The 18,967-nt window shown below is 44.4% G+C and overlaps 1 pseudogene; it reads right to left on the reverse strand.

Moving 5' to 3' along the window:
* Positions 1 to 18,660: 18,660 nt before the first annotated feature.
* LOC128851919 (U2 spliceosomal RNA) lies at positions 18,661 to 18,755 on the reverse strand (annotated as a pseudogene).
* Between the last annotated feature and the right edge of the window lie 212 nt (positions 18,756 to 18,967).

Below are 18,967 nucleotides of genomic sequence, written 5' to 3' on the forward strand. Positions count from 1 at the left end.
GCTGAGCAGATCACAGAATCACAGAATCACAGAATCACAGAATCACAAGGTTGGAAAGGACCCATTGGATCGTCGAGTCCAACCATTCCTAACACTCCCTAAACCATGTCCCTAAGCACTTCATCCACCCGTTCCTTAAACACCTCCAGGGAAGGCGACTCGACCCCCTCCCTGGGCAGCTGTTCCAGTGCCCAATGACTCTTACTGTGAAGAATTTTTTTCTGATATCCAACCTGAACCTCCCCTGACGGAGCTTCAGGCCATTCCCTCTTGTCCTGTCCTCTGTCACTTGGGAGAAGAGCCCAGCTCCCTCCTCTCCACAACCTCCTTTCAGGCAGTTGTAGAGAGTAATAAGGTCTCCCCTCAGCCTCCTCTTCCCCAGGCTAAACAACCCCAGCTCTCTCAGCCACTCCTCATAAGACTTGTTCTCCAGCCCCTCGCCAGGTGAGACCGCACCTTGAATACTGTGTTCAGTTCTGGACCCCTCACCACAAGAAGGATGTTGAGGCTCTGGAGCGTGTCTATTAATATTGAAGTTCTAGGGCTCCAAGGAGCACAACCTGGCTCTTGCTATAACTGCTTGAACCTTTCATTCACAAAGCTAAGAAACATTTTCAAGATCCTGGCTTCTGGGCCAGAGAGTCCTTTGTTACTCCATGCAGGAAGGAAAACTTCAGACAGAAAACTAGAAGCAAACGAAGATGCATGTATACGTACACACAAACACACACAAACACACACAGACCTTTCTTCATTCCGGATCAGGCACTTCTTTGGAAAAGCAGCACTGTGCATTCAACAACAAAAACATCTTAATTTTACTCTATGGAGATCCACCTCAAAGAATTTGTAAGCTCTTTCATGTTTCTATGTAAACTGGACTTATGGATTTTGAATTTGACGCTGGAGAGTAGCAAAGTTTAGTGAGACAGAGTTGAGCACCAGAACCCGAGAGAAACAGTTGTTTTGGGAAGGGCAGTTCTGGTGGAGCAGGACCGGGTGCCTCAGCATCCTTTGTGGCAGCAATGAACAACACCTCTCTTATCATGAAGGCTGTCAAGGATTGTAAAGAGCAGAGTTTTGGATACATAAAGCTGCATTTTTTTGAGAGTGTGACCCTGCATTTATAAGCAAAAGAAAAGGTATACCCAAATCAGGGCTTAGCTGCTCATCTCCACGAGCTTCCTGCCCCCATGTTTATCATTGCAGTCTTCCCAATGACTCTTTTGTCATTGATCATTCAACTGTCGTTGTCATTTGCTCATGAATTTCAGGCTTAACCCTCCCAACATGTAACCTGATGTACACAAATGCTTTTTCATTCAGGTAAAGCAGATGTATATGCAGTAGATCTTACTTTGGAATAAAGAACAACCAGGAGAACAGACGGCAAAGGGTCCGATTTTCACTCCATGCTGCTTTTTAACATCACATTATTTTTAGTGACTGATACTTCATCTGGTTTGTGAATGTATACACAAGAGGTGAAGAAGGCCCTTGCAATCATCTCATTAATTAAAAACAAATGAAGTGCACGGAAGCTTCTACATTGTTATGGTGTCAGGTGCAACAGCAGTAGCTTCAACAGAGTTATTCTGTTTTCAGTTGTATGAGAGAGAAGATAAATAAATGCATTAATGAAATTGGCTAAAACTCCCACTGCAGTCACTGAATCTGCAGGACTGGAAAGTATAATGTACTGGTTTTGCTAAAGAGAAAACTGCCTCTTTGTCCGAAGCAGACCCGGTTTTCTCAGGTACCTCATGTACAGGATAACAATATGGGTCTGTTAGACTCACTCTTGGCTTTGTGAAGAGAGGTCGGGAAGCAGGGACATGACTAACACTCCACAAGTGCCCATAAACAGGAGAACAGTGGTTCTGACCATAGTAATCTTTGGGTAACTGGAGATAACAACTGTTTATTTTGGTGTTTTTGACTTTCACTATCTCAATGATGCAAATTTTAGATTAAGACCAAGCTTTGTCTTGGTCATCTGTAGTTCCTGGGACTTGATCCTCATCAGATCTTCTTACCGGTGTTAAGTGAGAGAGGCAGTGCTAAACGTTTAGAGGAATATTTCAGGATTTATATCTAGTCCTTGAAATAACAATTATGCTGTGTATTCACTTTCTTGGTGTCCCATTAGAGCTGCAAGGCAAGGACAGATATTATCCAAGGGGCAGGAGTTGTGATTCCGGGACTGATTCATTTGGGAACTGGTTGCCTGATTGTGGAAGTAGATTGGCTTGGGCTGAAAAACATCCTCCAAGTCTTACTCATGAGCAGCAAGCTCATGATATTGAGACGTCATCGGTACGTTCCTGCAGCTCTGTACCACATCTGGGCTCTGTCTGCCCACGACTGCTGTCAGCTCAGTATCACTGGCTTTTCACAATGAAGCTTGAAGCTGGGCAGGCTGCATTCCAGCAACGGGCTGCTGAAAAATTAATCTACACTGACAAATTAACGAAAAGAAGCTTTGGATCTTTCCCAGATCTGCACTGAAAACACCATTTGAGCTAAGCAACGTCAACTCTCCAGTGTTAATCATAACCAGAAACCAGGGCACAGCCATCATTAAGGAGGTTAGTTTCCTGAGAGTTTTCACATAAACTCTCTTCTAGCTTTTCTGAAGGCAAATCCGTGTATGCAACAAGTGCTTATTTTCTTGTGTACAACAAGAAATTTATAATGCTCATCTTAAGCTTCGGGGCAAAAAAAAGTCTTTTAAAAGGCAAAAGCATAAAACCAGAACTCACGGTAAAGAGATCAGTGCTTTTGTTTAGGCTCAAAGAAGTGAAGTGCCATGAATAATAACCTTAAAATTGAGCTGGTGCAAGGAAAATAATTTACCACAGAGTTACTCTGACTCTATAATTGTTCAGTCAGAGTACGTCAGGATTAAGATTTGGCTTGGAGAACTGTCTTTGAAAGTTTTCATTGTTTTTCCTGTTCCTCTCTTGTGAAGGGTCCAGGAGACCCTTTTGGATATTAGAAAAAAAATCTTTACTGAAAGAGCAGTGGAGCATTGGAAGAGGCTGCCCAGGGAAGCAGCCTGGAGATGTCCAAAAACCAGGCAGATGTGGCTATTTGCGATAGGGTTTAACAGACATGGTGTACTGGGCTGACAGTTAGACGTGATGATCTTAGAGGTCATTTCCAGCCTTAATGATCTTCAGATTCTCAGATGTGCCTATAATGTGTTTTAGGCATTGCAATGCCTAACTCCTAACTAACGTATAAACTAGGTAAATTCACAGCCCTGAGTAGAAGTCTAGGCCTCTAATAAACTATCCATCTGATGCGTTGTCTCTTCATCTCTTACTTGCTTCGGGACTCCATGTTCAAAACATTATTTATGAACTCTGAGGGCTGGTCCATTGCCTTCCTTCTCTTTAGTGTGAGGCAGACTGTGGCACCACCTAGCAAGGCCTCCGAGTCAAAAGAAGATAACCGATTGTCCTGCTTTCACCTGGGACAGAGTTAATTTTCCTCCTAGTAGCTGGTATAAGAATAATGTTGATAACACACAGAGGTTTTAGTTGTTGCTTGGTGGGGCTTACATTAAGTCAAAGGCTTCCTAGCTTTCTGTGCTTGAAAGCAGAGCATCGTGAAGGAAATGTCTAACTATTAGACATGGCACACCTAAGGGTGGGACCCATCTACCCTAAGTTAGGCCAAGAATAAGGATGAGTTAGCCCTTGCTGACTCTGTCAACATACAGAAATCAGAACCCCTGGAAGGTGATTCAGCTTCTCCTGAGACAGGTATTTAATGCAGAACAGGTTAATTATTCTCTGAGGGCTTTTCTTGTCACCCTCAAGATCCTCTGCTCAATTTCCACACAGTGTTGGAGAAGGATAAAAGAGGCAAACTACTTAAACCTTGATGCTGCTCATGATTACATCGTGAGGCCTTCAGCGGCAATAAGGCTGTTGGCCATAAGGGCTGATTTTGCAGCCAGGCTCTGTGAAAGGGAATGCACAGCTTTGGCTCAAGTCCATCTAAGAAGACATTAGTAGTTAAATCATTCATCCTCTACACAGGAACATTGTTCCAGTTCTCATTTGACTTGGTGATTCTTGTGAGTCCATCCACACCGAAGGGAGATCCTGGTTGCTCTGTGGCCCGGTCTTCTCCATGTAAGGTCTTCTGCACATATATCCATGCTCATTCTCTCATAGCTTTGAGACCCTTCCACCCCTACATCCCAGGGCCATATCCTAAAAGAGTGAGGTGTAATTTTCCTCTCCTCTAATACATCTACATTCCTAAACTGAGCATTCCGTACAGCAGAAACTAGCACAGCGTAGCTGATACAAGAACATGGATGGTAACAGGCATCGGGGAACGCTCACGCCTTCTCCTATCTTTATAACCCGGGTACTTTGTGCCCTCTGACCTGTGGGATCTGGATCAATGTGTTTCCTATGATGTACTTCATGAGGACATTGGAATAAGTAAGAGAATGCCTCTTGAAACTACGGGTTTCAGAGACTTCAAGGCAATCCAAGTTCTGGGAGGCAATGCAATGTCTCAGTGGTGAGAGAAATTTGAGATTCTGGAGAACTTGAATGGAAGTGTTTCAGAGAGAGCCATGCTGGATCCTGAAGACCACAGCTGAATTAAGTGTTCAGGGTAGGAACCCACTTCTCTCTGCAGCTCTAAACCCCCCTTGCACCACATTTTTGTAGCACGTTACCCCAGAGGACAGTGAATCCAATGCATTTGGTAAATGTGGCATTTACTTAAATATTTTAGAGACTGAAAGAGAGAAAGAGCTTCATACTTATTGCATGGAGTTTCTATGTACGTGACTTGATTCATTTTGACTAATTGAAGCTACATTTCTAATTAAATTTGGTTTTCTCCGTATGTTGTCTTGCCTGGGCTTCTGGAGAAAGACTTCGCCATTTAGTACTAAGAGCAGCTTAATCTTGCTGGAAAGGGTCAGACTATGTTCTCTTAACAAGATTTTGTTTTGGTTCATCTTTTGTGTGTTTGATTCTAAAAAATTATTATTATTTTTTTTGAAATTTAAAAACATCAGGAAAAGCAATAAAAAAAGCAGCAAAGCCAAAAAAGAATTAAAGCAAAAGTGTGTGAATGAGAAAGCACAGCTTGTGTCTCTGCACTAAGCAGCAGCTTAAGGTTAGACATCTGCCTTGCAATAGGTTGTGTCTGGACAAAAAATGCCAGTTTTCACCAATAAGGCTCAAGAAAGGTGAAGAGCCAAAGCATAAAATTTTTAAGGTCTAGTATAAATCATGCATTATATTTCCAGGTGCTTTTAGTCCCGAAAACAGATCTTCCCTTTCCTTTGGGAAAGAAACAAAACAAGACAAAACAAAACCCCAGAACATTCCTGCGGAGATTAAAAAAATTATAGTCTCTTATTAGGAAAAAAAAAGAGTTATGGGAAAACCTGGGTATGAGCACTGGCACTGGAATTTCATAGCTCGTTTTGTCTAATTGACGGAAAATGTTTCACCTTTGGAGGACTTCTCAGCTTTCAGCATTAGCTTCTTCTGGGTTACTTGTGAGCAAGTAGCCTTGTTCCTTATCCTAAAACAACAGGCGTGCACTGCAGCCTATGGTGTAAAATTAGCTTTTTTTCAGGAAGATCCTTTCTTTGTGGCAAACAAGGAGGTGAAGCACATTTCACTGACTTCTCAGCAGTGGTGACTGCCCCTCATCAACACCACTGCCCCCTCCTCAGCATGGGTCACACCAAAGAACTCCTGAACTGTCAGTTGTGTTCTTAGTTTCCCATTAACATCTATCTGTGCTATCAAATAAAACAGGAGAGCATCCACCTTCGGATCTGAGGCCAATTTGTGCAATTTATGCTTATATTAATCCCCCTAATCCCTAAACGAGGATGCCAGCATCTAAATTGCCTGTGAGGCCCTGTGCTAACCTGTGAGTCATGACCGTGCACTGCGAGTTGGAATCGTAGAATCATAGAATGGTTTGGGTTGGACCTCAAAGCCCATCCGGTTCCAAACCATGTCCATGGGCAGGGACACCTCCCACTGGCCCAGGCTGCTCCAAGCCCCATCCAACCTGGCCTTGAACCCCTCCAGGGATGGGGCAGCCACAGCTTCCCTGTTCCAGTGTCTCACCACTCTCATGGTGAAGAAATTCTTCCTAATGTCCAGTCTAAATCTGCCCCTCTCCAGTTTGTACCCGTTCCCCTGGTCCTATCCCCACAAGCCTTTGTGAATAGCCCCTCTCCAGCTTTCCTGTAGGCCCCCTTTAAGTTGTCCTAGGTCTGGTCAGTGCCACACAAATAATGTGTCTGTGGGTGGCTGTGTGACACTTTTTGGGCACATATCGTCATTTAGTTGAGTTTATTAGTGTAGGCATAGACAGTGAGTCCTGACAGGTCCGGAGGTGAGGACAAAGCAGCATAACTGCTCTGGGTGTTCATATATAATTTAAAGACTAATTCTTATTACTGTGTAGGGTCTAAGCAGAGGGATGGAGCCAGGCACCCCTTCCCCTTGAAGGACTTGCAGGTCAGTCTACGACAGCAGCCGCATAGCTGACTCTTCGTCATCGATCTTCTTTAGTGTGACTCGGATCATCATTTTTACGACCAATGGGTGGAGGAAATCACAACCAGATGGCAATGATGGGGAGAAATTCCCATGTCTTGATTTCTCCAGCCTCTTTACAGTGAAAGGAAGGAAAGAGCTGATATGATGAGAAGCCATCAGGAGAGTGAACAGAGATGGAGGAGAAGGGCAGGAGAACCCCCAAATGAGGTTCAGCTTAGGATAAATCTCCTATAGTTTGGGGCATTAGGAATACATATAGCTGTGAAAGTGTTTAAATGAGTTAATCGTAGCTAAGCTGCTTGCTTAGAATTCCAAATCTTTTCACTAAAAAGCAGATCAAGTTAATCCAAATCAATTTCTCAAATCCATTTTTACTCAGATTATCAAACTTTAGGGCACGTTAGCCATTCTCTAGCACATATGTGCAGGCTACGTAGCAGCTCTCCCCTTGTTAAATCTTATAAGCATCTGAATTGAGGGATAAAGCATTGTTTGGATTAACTGGACATTTATCTCTCTCCTGTATTGCTCCCTCTTTTCTGGGGTTGGCTTTGTGTGAAGGTATGAGGAAGGCCCTTGCACCGGATTTTTTGGAGGTGTTTCTGGCAGAGGGGAGACAAATCACCTCCACTTAAAGGAGCTGTGAGTCATATAAATACATAACCTACTTCAGTCTTCATTTTCACAATCACAGCAAATCCTGTAAGGCACGTAATCCTGTTGAGCTGAGAATGGGCAGTCAAACCCAGACTCGTTTAGATCTGATTCTGGATGACCATCTTCTGGAACAGGAAAAATTTGCAAGAGCTTAGCATCATGATGAAATTCCATGCGCAGTTGGAAGAGCTATTTGACTTAATGTTTTTTTTAGGTGAATTTCATATTGTTTAGAAGTTCTAGTTTGGCTTCTCTTGATGTTCAAGTCCTGTAGACAGTGGGGGAAGGACTAAAAATTTCCTCACTAGCTTTAATCAACTAGGCTTTAATCAACTTATTTAAAAGCTAATGCTCAGACATTGTAAGTGATGCAATGTGCTTATCCAAAGCTCTCATTTCTAGGGCCTGCATGAATAAGTAAAACATATTAAAACAAAATGGATAAGAATTTCTAAGTTTGTTTTAAAGTGAATTAAGTGCTTGCCTATAAATTAGTGAATACAGTTGTCAAGGCTGGTTTGGGAACTGAATTATTCCTAGACACCAAACAGAGCAAATCACAAACATGCATGACCTGAAATAAGCATCTGCAGAATGTCTGCATCAGTATTACCATTATGGATTTAACCTGGAGAGATCTTAAGAGCCAGAAGAGACCACTAGATCATTCATTTGAGCATCTGCATAACACAGGGTGTAGAATTATGCTGCATTATTCCTGTCTTGAGTTTTCAGGCCATGGCTGAGCCAAAGCAAGTGGAGGAGAAAATGAAAAGAGGGATATTTGCGATGGCTTGGATGAGAATACAGACAGGAAAACTTGAACAGAGGGGAGAGCTGAAAGGCATGGCTCCAGATCAGCTTCCAGAGGTCACTCACCATATGTTTTTTAAAGGCCTAAGGTGCAGCAATTGACCTGCAAAACGATGAGGAAAGTGTTTCTGTCTGTGGCCATCAGTTACACTGCTCAGACAACTGTCTCTTCCCATCTTTGACTTACTGCTGTGGAGCCAATTCCTTTCCCATCAGCCATCAAAAAGGAGCAGTTAATCTGAATTGCTCTGGGATCAATTGACAACCACATGCTGGGAGAGGGAAATCCTCTTTATTTCCCTTTCACTATCGTTGTATAGTCCAGATAACTAGAAGATAATATTAAGGATGAGACTACACCAGAGAGTTTAGAGTAGGATCTGAACTCCAGAAAATGTTTGGAGGCAGGCTGAGCTACAAATGTAAGACATGAACATATCAGGAAATACATTCTGATGTCTGCTATGAAAAAATATTCATTTGCACAGCATATTATCAGGCTGGACAAATTCCATTGGTTTACCAGGATATCATTGCAAACATATCTCAGAAATGCCCCATCAGCTTTTCCTTTCTCTTGGGGGATTCCCTCCTGCTTCGTTCCTCCCTGGAAGTCTTCACAGATAGCTGGGAATGGACGCTAACTTTCTGTGTCGTAGATGCCAGTCTGAGACCCGAGGTCAAGCCATTACACTAAATCACCAAGCAGCAGACCTCTCCTTTTTATCGCTCATCTGACTCGATTATGCTTGATGTTTAGATGAAAACCACTAATGAAAAGCGGATATTAAGAAAAAAAGGAAAAGGAGGCAGAAAATAGACATTTTACAGAGGCAAAAATTAGGGAGGTCTGTTGAATGGTTTGTTCTGACTGTTTTTGGAAAATAGTTTGAGACATTTTCTTATCCTTGCAATGTGTAGGTGGTCCAGATGAGATCCAGCTGCTATTGGTGCCACACCGGTATCCTGATTAGTTTTCTCCCTGCCTGGGCAAGGAAGGGGTCTGGCACTCCTGGGTCCCCAATTTATCCTGCTACTGCGTGGTCTGAATTTGGCCCTGCAGTGGGAAGCAATCTCCACCTAGTGAGACCAGCATCCTACAGAGCTAAGGCAGACAGGAGAACGAATCCTGTCCTATAGACAGGTAAAGGAGACACACAACATAAATACAAAGGATCCAAATGACTGGAAGGACTCAGAAACCTGGAGACACACATTCCCAATTGAAAACTGATACCCTGCTCCCCACTAGGATGGGTGGAAATTTCATACTTAGATGTTATAGAAAATAATGTGCTGAAATATGCAATGGCCTGAGCCAGCCTAGGGAGTCCTGGCCAGGTACCCTGATGACAGGGTCACTGTCTGCTCTTCGATTAAGACTCACTTTCCTCTGTGCACAAATCCTTGACACAGACACTCAGACACAGGTGCATATTTGCTTAAACCTTTCACCCCTACTTAACTTCAGCTCTTTATAATACTAAATATCCTCAAGGTCCTTGCTTACAAGCAGGTCCTTTTTTTACCCTGCAAGAAATTTCTGTTCAGTGTTTTATCCTCTGCAAAGCCTGTCCCACAGAACTGATTCTGTTTAATTTCAAAAGCCAGCGATGGAATAATTCCCTGGTCTCCTGTTTATGCCTACGACAATTTATTAAGTTATGCTTCAAACATTTCAGATCACAGTTGGGCTGCAAGGTACTGCACATAATAGGAGCTTTTTTTTCTCACTGAGTACACAAGAAGTTTCGTTGCTTCCAGTATTCATTGGGATGTTTGATGTGTCTCGTTTGGTTTATACTGATGGGCAAATATCCTGGCTCTTTTATTTTGATGTATATTGTTTCCTGGACTAACCTCATATTTTAACTCCATAATGGGAGAGTGAGTGGAAGTAGAGAAATTCATAAAATCTCCCTTTGCTGCTGTTGCATTTCTGAGATGTTTTCTTCAGCTTAAGGTTTCTTTTCATTCTACGTTGTGGTTAGGAATCCAGCTCTAGCGCTGAGGGCAAAGAGCCACACCATCTGATATTGGAAAACCCTGGCTGGGGCTGGTTTGATGAGAGACAGAAGGTTTTACCGGAGTTCATGGGTATGTCCAATGTCCCGGGACCATTCATTTATATGGACACACCACAACAGCTTATGAGTATGTGTAAAAGTTATCTGCCTCCAGGTTTGTGTTGGGACTTGGAGGATGCTTCCCTGAGAGCTGGACAGCTTGCAAGGGGATGGCTGCAGAGGATTTCTCTCTCTGAATCCCCTTTGCACAGATGTCTCAGCTCCTCCTCAGGCAGTCTCTGAACATCCCTGACCTCACAAAATCCCGGCTTTGAGGGTAAACCAGCAACAAATTCATCTTGCTTTGAACACAAGGCTGTGATGGTCCAGAGGCAGCTTGGCTGTGCAGGAGGACTGGGCAGATAGCATGGGGGGGCAGACCTGTTAGCTGGCCTCGTCAGCTCACCTCGGTCACACCGCTTTGGTGTGGGTTGCTCCAAGCAAAGTGCAAGTCAACATACATACAGTTTCTTGAGGCTGCCCTCAAAGGTAGATGCACCACATGCTTGCCAACAACTGCCTTGGATGCAGGCAACATGCATTCCCCAGATCTTGCATTGCCCTCCGAGGCTCAGGAAGTCGTGGCCAAATATCCTTGCCACGTCGGAGGAAGGACAATAGTGCACACAAGCTGCCTCTGGACCGTATGGCTTTTTACAGGCTGTTTTTTCAGAGCTGGTGAAGTTCATAGAGCTATTCCTGGGGGAAGCAGAAAGGAGAGGGAAGCAAGAGAGACTGCCATATGGGGATGTATAATCCTAAACATGTGCACCAATTCTTCTAGCTATTCGCTGGAGAGAAGAAATGTCATGTTTCTTGTGAGCCGGGGCAGGAGGGGCCCCACATCTGAACTAGAAGTTGAGCCAGGGACCATAATGGAGTCCAGAAGAGGAACTTCTGTGAATCAAAGGCACGCATGTTTATTTACAGTACAGTCAGCAGCAGGGAAGCCACCCCAACAAGCTCATAAACATATTTACAGGGATTTCACAGCAAGGTTTGTAAGAAACAATAAAGCAATCACTCAGCACCTCCGCTTAGGAGCTCTTTCACATAGAATCTCACCCAGAATCACTAGACGCTGGCTTAGTCGCTCTTTAAAAGGCCTCCAACTCAGCCTGCTTCATTGAGGTTTATTGCTTTTCTCTTCTAGAAGTTTTCCTCATTCCCTCTGCCCCTGTAAGGGGATGATCTGCTCCTTAATCCAAATGGGACCAGGCTCTGCTGCCCTTCCTTCTCCGAGGGGTAGATAAGTAGCCACCCCTCCACGCACTGTCTTTGACATCCCAAATTTTCATGGATTTGTGGGCCCTCGTCCAGTCCGTGTGCCAGTGCTCCTGTGATCAGCTGCCTTTCAAACACCGACACTCACCAAAGGAGCCTGAGGAAACCCCAGCTCCTCCTCCCAAAGCTTCTATGCTCAAGGCCCCTGGTGTTTGCATTGGTGCTTGACCAAACCCATGGTACTCCCCAGCTCTGGATCCAACAGAGGAGTCAGCTTTGACTGCTCTAGTCTGGTTATCCGGTTCAGGGGATAATGTCTCTCTCTGTCAAGTCTTTTTCTTTCTCTGGGAACAGCTTTCAAGGGAGAGGCCATGCCAGGTGCAGCCACAGAGAAGGAAGCAGACAGCAAAGCTGTGTCTCCTGCAGTGGGAGGACCCGGCGAGAGGTCAGGAGGACACTGACAGCTCCTCCCTAGCACGTACTGAGTCTGTACTCGTAGAGGATCCTCTGTCCACTAGCACAGGCTCATTATTTCTTATGACTAAGTCATGCATCTAACGTGGAGACTCTTTGGAGCCTCTTTCAAAGCTCCCACCCTTACCAGCTCCTATATTGGAAGTCTTATCACCTACACCAGGTCTTACAGAGGCTGAGAAGCATCGTAAACCTGAGGAGAGGAGTGAATAAACAAGGAAAGGAAAGACGGCAACCCTGCCCCTTTGCAACTATAGAGCTGCTCAAAGGTCAATTAATCACAGATTTGTAAATCTGCAAGGAAGTCACAGAGCTTGTGGTCTTCTTCAGTGAAGGAAACTGGTGATGTCCTTTGAAACACCAAAAAAACTTTCTCCCAGGACTTGGCATCATGGCTACAAGTAGGGCCAGGGGGAATGGATCAGAGAAATGCCGTAGCATGAAGGAAAGGAATAAGAAGAACCAAAGGGGAGAACTGCCTTTCTCCTCCATCCAGCCCTGAGCTGCTGGCCATCAAAGCACATACTGCGCAGTCCTCTTGGCTGGGCCAGCACCTTCTGCTACCACATGGAGGCTGGTGCGTGGTGGTCCTTCTTCCAGCAGGGCATGTGAATTGAAAGGGACTGTGGTATTTTTAGGAAAGAGCACAAATGTGTATGGGAAGGGTCACGACACGACTTGGCCTGTGAAACAGCATCTCTTTCTCAAGACATCGTGTAGGAGGGTTGCTGGCTCAGAGGAGGAATGCTGCCAGGCTCTGGCATGGATGAAACCCCTTGGGAAGGGCTGGACTTCCTGCTGTCTTTGAGGACAAATGTTCAGGATGAAAACAAACTGAGGGGTTTTAGTGGTCCCAAGCAAAAGGCAAGCTGGGCCCATTGTGCTTGGTATATCCTCCTTCACTGAAAAAGTTTGGTGCCCTATTTAATTTCATTTGCTTTCTAAAGCATCCGGCTAGTAGCATAAACATCCGAGACCCTTAAAAATGGTGTTTGAATGTGAAGAGGAAGAAATTATTTTGGCTGAGCTTGTTATACTGACTGTAAGTACCCAGTTTCCCTTGCTGGATGTTGCTCCTCTTTCCTTATTGGAGAAGAACAAGGTGGGGGCAATGCTTGCATGTAAGGCTGGGAACAGGGCAAAGAGCTTAAGTGCAGGATGGAAGCACCAGGTGGTCTCTTAGATCAGTCCTGACTTCCTAAGTCATGTGTTGGGGCAACTCCTTGCATCAGTACAGGTTAGAGGATGAAGGGATTGAAAGTGACACTACTGAGGAGGACTTCTGGGTACTGGTAGATGAAAAGTGGGACATGAGCTGGCAATGTGTGGGTGCAAACTGTCTCCTGGGCCGCATCGAATGAAGTGTGGCCAGCAGGTTGAGGGAGGTGATTCTACTCTGTTCTGATCTAGTGAGACACCACCTGAAGTACCACCTGAAGTACCACCTGAAGTACCACCTGAAGTATTTGCAGCCATCAGCAAAGGAAAGACCTGGACGTGTTGGAGTGGGTCCAGAGAGGCTACAAATATGATCAGAGTGCTGCTATGAGGACAGGCTGAGAGAGTCGGGGTTGTTCAGCTTGGAGAAGAAAAGGCTCTGGGGTCACCTTATTGCAACCTTTCAGTGCTTAATGGGGGCTTATATGAAAAATGAGGACAGAATTTTTAGCAGGGCCTGTTGCAATAGGACAAGGGGTAAAGAGGGTAGATTTAGACCAGATGCAAGGAAGAAATCTTTTACAATGAGAGTGGTGAAATACTGGAACAGGTTGCCCAGAGGGTGGAAGATGCCTCATCGCTGAAAATATTCAAGATCAGATTGAACAGGGCTTTGAGCAACCTGCTCCATTGTCAATGTCCCTGCTTACTGCAGAAGTGTTGGACTAGGTGACTTTTAAAGGTCCCTTTCAAACCAAACTATTTTATGATTCGATAAAATACTGCAGAAGCCTCATCTCCTCCCCACATTTAAACTGAGATGCCCTTAAATAAGCAAAAGGAACCAGGAGTTCTAAGGTGGATATTTATTACGAGATGTCATGTTACACATCATATGAGTGTATGGTCTCCAGGAAGGCAATTTCCTATTAAATCCTCCTGAAGCTGTCTGAAAGATTACCAGTATTAAGAAATAGAACAATCATGTTCAGAAGAACGTCCTGAAGTCCAGTCAGTTTTTTTCAATATTTCCTTCCTTTGGAATTATTACTGATGTGATTGACTTGAGAGTTTTGCTTCCATGTTCCTACTAGTGTTCTCATGTTTTCCTGCATGATTTTTCATTGATTTCATCCAGTGAAGTGAGGCGTGAAGAAAACCAAACCAAATATGAAATGCTTCTGTGTTGCTGATGTGAAGTATATCAGAGACTATTAGCTTCAAAGCTGCTCAAAGGGAAACAATTTGGGTAATTTCTATTCTGTTATGAAATTTAGAACATTATATTTTCAGTCCAGAAGGGACTGAAAAAAAAAATAAAATAAAAGGACACCGTGAGAGATCTTTCTAGAGAAAAATATCTTGTTGGATGCTTTACTTTCTCCTGAGGTTTCAGTTCAGATCTGAAAGAGGAAGCATCTTCTATTGAATGCCTCCAGCCAAGGATTTCCGTGGAGGCTGCCCATGTCTCCTTCAGTGTTTGAGAGGTGCTAAGAAGACAGTTCTGTAGATATCGTTCAACTGGAGGTTCGCATCTTGCAATCATTTTTTTAGAAGTCTCTTTTCTCACTCTGGGAACACTTGCAAATATTTTAGGAGCAAGGAAACGTTTGGCCAGGCAGCTAAAAACACATGGCTGCATGGAGGTTGTGACCCCTCAAGTAGCAGCTCATTCACTCCAGGGCTGTATGAACTGTGATTTAAATGAAAATAATAACAACTTGCTTCCCGAGGTCTGCTGAGGCACCAGTACCTCTCTTCTCCTCCCTCAAAATGAGAAGACAAGCCAGACAAAGGTGAGAAAATACAATTCCTCCCTGTGTGGGTCTTCTGTAGAGGAAAAGAATAATTGTTGCTTAAATTCAGTTTAATCTGCACTCTGTCCCTCGGTCCCGTTTTTTTTCTCCGTGTCAGCCAACTGTAAAACCCTAAAGAACAGAATACAGGGAAAGAAGTTATTTTTGGCTTTCAAATTGCATAATCTTCTAGGTGAGGCGTTTAGCAGCTGATGGTGCAATAAGAGAAAGCGGTGGAACTGGCTGCGTAGCTCATTGCTGCTTCGGAGCTGAATGTGCTGAGGTCTGGAGAGGAGTGGTGTTAATGGGCTGTAGCACACGGGAAGTGAGTTGGGTGAATGATAAGGTCTGGATCTGGGGTTTGACAACTCCCTCAGGTGCCAGAAAGATTCGGCATTTCTGCCTGAGCCGTTAAAGGGTCTACTGGAGAAGACAGACTGCATGATGAATAAAACCATCTGTTTTTAGCTCTCGCCACAGCAAATTCAATATTAAGGAGCCACAGGGGTTCCAGTTGTGTACAAAACACCCTGTTTTATAATACATACCACATGCAGTAGCCAACCCTAGCTGGCCATCTCCGGCAGGCTGTTGGTGGCTTTGGGGACATACCAAACAAGGAGGGCTGCATTGCGTCCTACCAGGCTACCGAATGGGACCAGTGTGCTCCACAAGCCCCGGAGAAGTTATGGGCTGTATGACCCTGCCCAAATTCTTTGGATAAGTAATTGATGGCTGGAGCTCTTCTTGCTAATTTCCCTCACAAGACGGAGTCCATGGTGCATTGCTTGCTGATGGCCAAGGAAAGCAGATACCACCTGTGAAATCCATTTCTGTCTTTGATTTATCAGGGCTAGAAAGATATCTTTTTTTCCCCAGATCTGCCGTGTCAAGTTAACTGCAAGTGACTGAGTTTTGCTTCCTTTATTTAAAAAAATAGAGAAAAAAGAGGAAATTTCGCAAGGTGTCTGACTTTTTGGCTGTAGGAGACATCATATCTGTTCGCATGGCTTTGACGACGCACCAAAATCGTTCCTTCCACTCGCTGCTGACCTTGGCTGATTCCCTCTGGTGACACCACTCTGTGCAACCGCTGAGAGCATTTCTACATTTTGTGTTCACGCGCCTGCTATAACAGCACCTTCTGCCTCTATACTGCGTTCTTTGCCACCCTTCTCCGATAGTTCCCTGGCAGGCACGTCTAAATAGAAAATCCACCAGCCCTGATGCTCGTGGCATCGCACTGTATGCTTTGTGATAGATGGCTCCTGACCAGACTGCAGAATAGCAGCTGCTTCAAGAGAAAAGCCTGCTCTCAGATGCATAAATGTGGATTATCCTCAGCCCAGGGGGAATGAAAAGTCCTTACTCTGTGCTGTGCGTCATGACAACACCCCCCAGGAGCCACCCTAGACCGAGTCCAAAGCATGGAAGCCACCACTGAAGAGAAATGATGCCAAGCAGATTGGAAAATTATTAGGAAATATCAAAATCCAAGGCTTAAACGCAGGCACTGAGATGCATAGGCAGGAGTCTAAATGACTGTGATTGCGCAGTAAGAGGTATCGAACATCCAAATTGGCCATGAAAGTTGAGGAGATGAAACTGCTGTGCAGATTCAGACCCGTATGCCTACTTGATTGTGCTCCTATCTACTAAATCACAGCTTCTATTACAAAAGAATTATTGTCCCTCTACTTAACGCATGTTAATCAACACTGCAAATTACTCAGGTCCCTCAGGTCTTATTAAGAGCTAACAGCAATTTTCAGCAAGTTGCCAGATTGCAAAGGCTGAGATTTTGACAGAACGTGAGATACCATTTCCTACCTTATATAGAGTAATGTCTATGATTTTAATTGTGAAATTTTACCTGCTGCATTAATTTGTGTATTTCAGTAATCTAACAGCAAACAAATTCCCTTCTTTGGGGACCAAGACTGGGCACTGGGAAGTGGGCAAAATTAAAAACATGTGAACTTTAGATAAATGTGAGCATCTTCCAGTCCGTCCTGGGCTTTGTACAAACCCACTGGTTTAAGAAAATCAGTCATTCGTGGAGGTTTTTAGATTCCGGAAGAATTACAAACTCCACTTCTAAAGCAATGCATTTCAACAGGTATCTTTAGGGACAGCTAATGGCCCTGAGAGCTCTCATTTTCCTGGAAAATAAGGTTTTATCACTTCACCTTTTTTTTTCTGCCCAGCTGCTTTGAATTAAAACCAACTGTTTAAGGGCCCATTTTTCTCCCACTTGTACTGGCATAAATCAAAAGCCAACCACGTTAGTGTCACTAGTGTAAAAACGGAGGAAACAAGAGAAGAATTAATCTGGGTAAAATCTAATTTACGTTTTGTATTTTTCCAGCATGCAATCTGGATTAAAAATATTCACCAACATATGCAAACAGGAAAGCAGCACAGCACATATCTGGAGAGAAAAATTCAGGATTTTTTTTTTCCCTGTACTTCCAGAAAGCAAATAAAAAATGGACAAGGCACTTCACGGGCTTCACCCTAAAAAACTCAACAAGAAAGCTGCACAATGCCCACTGATTGCAATTCAAGGCAGTCTTTGGAGATCAGCTGAAACCCTGCACAGGGTTAATGTGTGTTTATACAAGTAGCACAAGCTGTCATTTCAGTTCTCTTCCATCCATATTTGCCATAACCCATATGTACAATGGAGCTCCTTTCAGAGATGACATAATGCTGTGTTTTGGGAAAAAAAAAAAAAACATGGGGTGAAAGTTTTCTTTTCATCCTTCCAATGGGAAATGTGTCTGATGTACTTCAGCAAATTACTGCCTTGAGGCAGAAAAAGCTCTTTGTAATACTTTGGTGCTAAAACAGGTACCTAGTCATCTATCCAGTGGGGCCTAACATAGCTGTATCCTCCGGAGAGAGCTGGATGCCTTTGAATTTACTTTCCCAGCAGTGCTGCTGCGTTGAGGTGCGCTTTCAAAGGCCATTCGCCTCTAAGGAGGCCTTCTGCAGCTGCAGCACACATTTTATGGGTTCTGCAGAAAGAAATGGTCCCTCAGAAAATACAGTAGCTACATTGAGGTGCGTATTTTTCTAGCCTGCCTATTCTTCTGACGGGCAGAAGTTACAGAGCGTTACAGCTCTGGCTGTAACGTGGCATGCTCAGTGCATCTTTCTCCTTGTGAAAACACAGGGTAGCCTGGTTGTAGTAAGTCACATTTTCAGACAGAGTTTTGGGCAAGCTGGAGAGGGGGGAATCACAGAATCACAAGGTTGGAAAGGACCCACTGGATCATCGAGTCCAACCATTCCTAACACTCCCTAAACCATGTCCCTAAACACTTCATCCACCCGTTCCTTAAACACCTCCAGGGAAGGCGACTCGACCCCCTCCCTGGGCAGCTGTTCCAGTGCCCAATGACTCTTACTGTGAAGAATTTTTTTCTGATATCCAACCTGAACCTCCCCTGACGGAGCTTCATGCCATTCCCCCTTGTCCTGTCCCCTGTCACTTGGGAGAAGAGGCCAGCTCCCTCCTCTCCACAACCTCCTTTCAGGTAGTTGTAGAGAGTAATAAGGTCTCCCCTCAGCCTCCTCTTCTCAAGGCTAAACAACCCCAGATCCCTCAGCCGCTCCTCGTCAGACTTGTTCTCCAGCCCCTCACCAGCTTCGTTGCTCTTCTCTGGACACACTCCAGAGCCTCAACATCCTTCTTGTGGTGAGGGGTCCAGAACTGAACACAGTATTCGAGGTGCGGTCTCACCAGTGCTGAGTACAGAGGGAGAATCACCTCCCTGGACCTGCTGGTGACCCCATTTCTGAACCAAGCCAAGATGCCGTTGGCCTTCTTGGCCACCTGGGCACACTGCTGGCTCATGTTCAGTCGGCTGTCAACCAGCACCCCCAGGTCCTTTTCTTCCGTGCAGCTCTCCAGCCATTCTTCCCCCAGAAAAATAAAATTAAACTGATAAGAACAGATACTACACTTGATATTAGCCAAAAGGCCGAGAAGCAACAACCACATAGTGTACAGTGCCTATTATGAGGTGAAATTCAGGGAACGATCAAGCTGGGATACATATATCTAACACTATGTCTCGATGGGACAAAGTGACCTAAGCAAGGCGTCATAGTGAAGGAAAATGTGCTGAGAAAAATGGGGCTGGACGCAGGCATTTCTGAGCCCTGGGTGACTCAAGTTGTTTAAGACGTTCACAGAAAGGTGAGT

Source organism: Cuculus canorus, chromosome 3 (genome assembly GCF_017976375.1).
Source record: "Cuculus canorus isolate bCucCan1 chromosome 3, bCucCan1.pri, whole genome shotgun sequence".
In the NCBI taxonomy this organism is placed as follows: domain Eukaryota; kingdom Metazoa; phylum Chordata; class Aves; order Cuculiformes; family Cuculidae; genus Cuculus; species Cuculus canorus.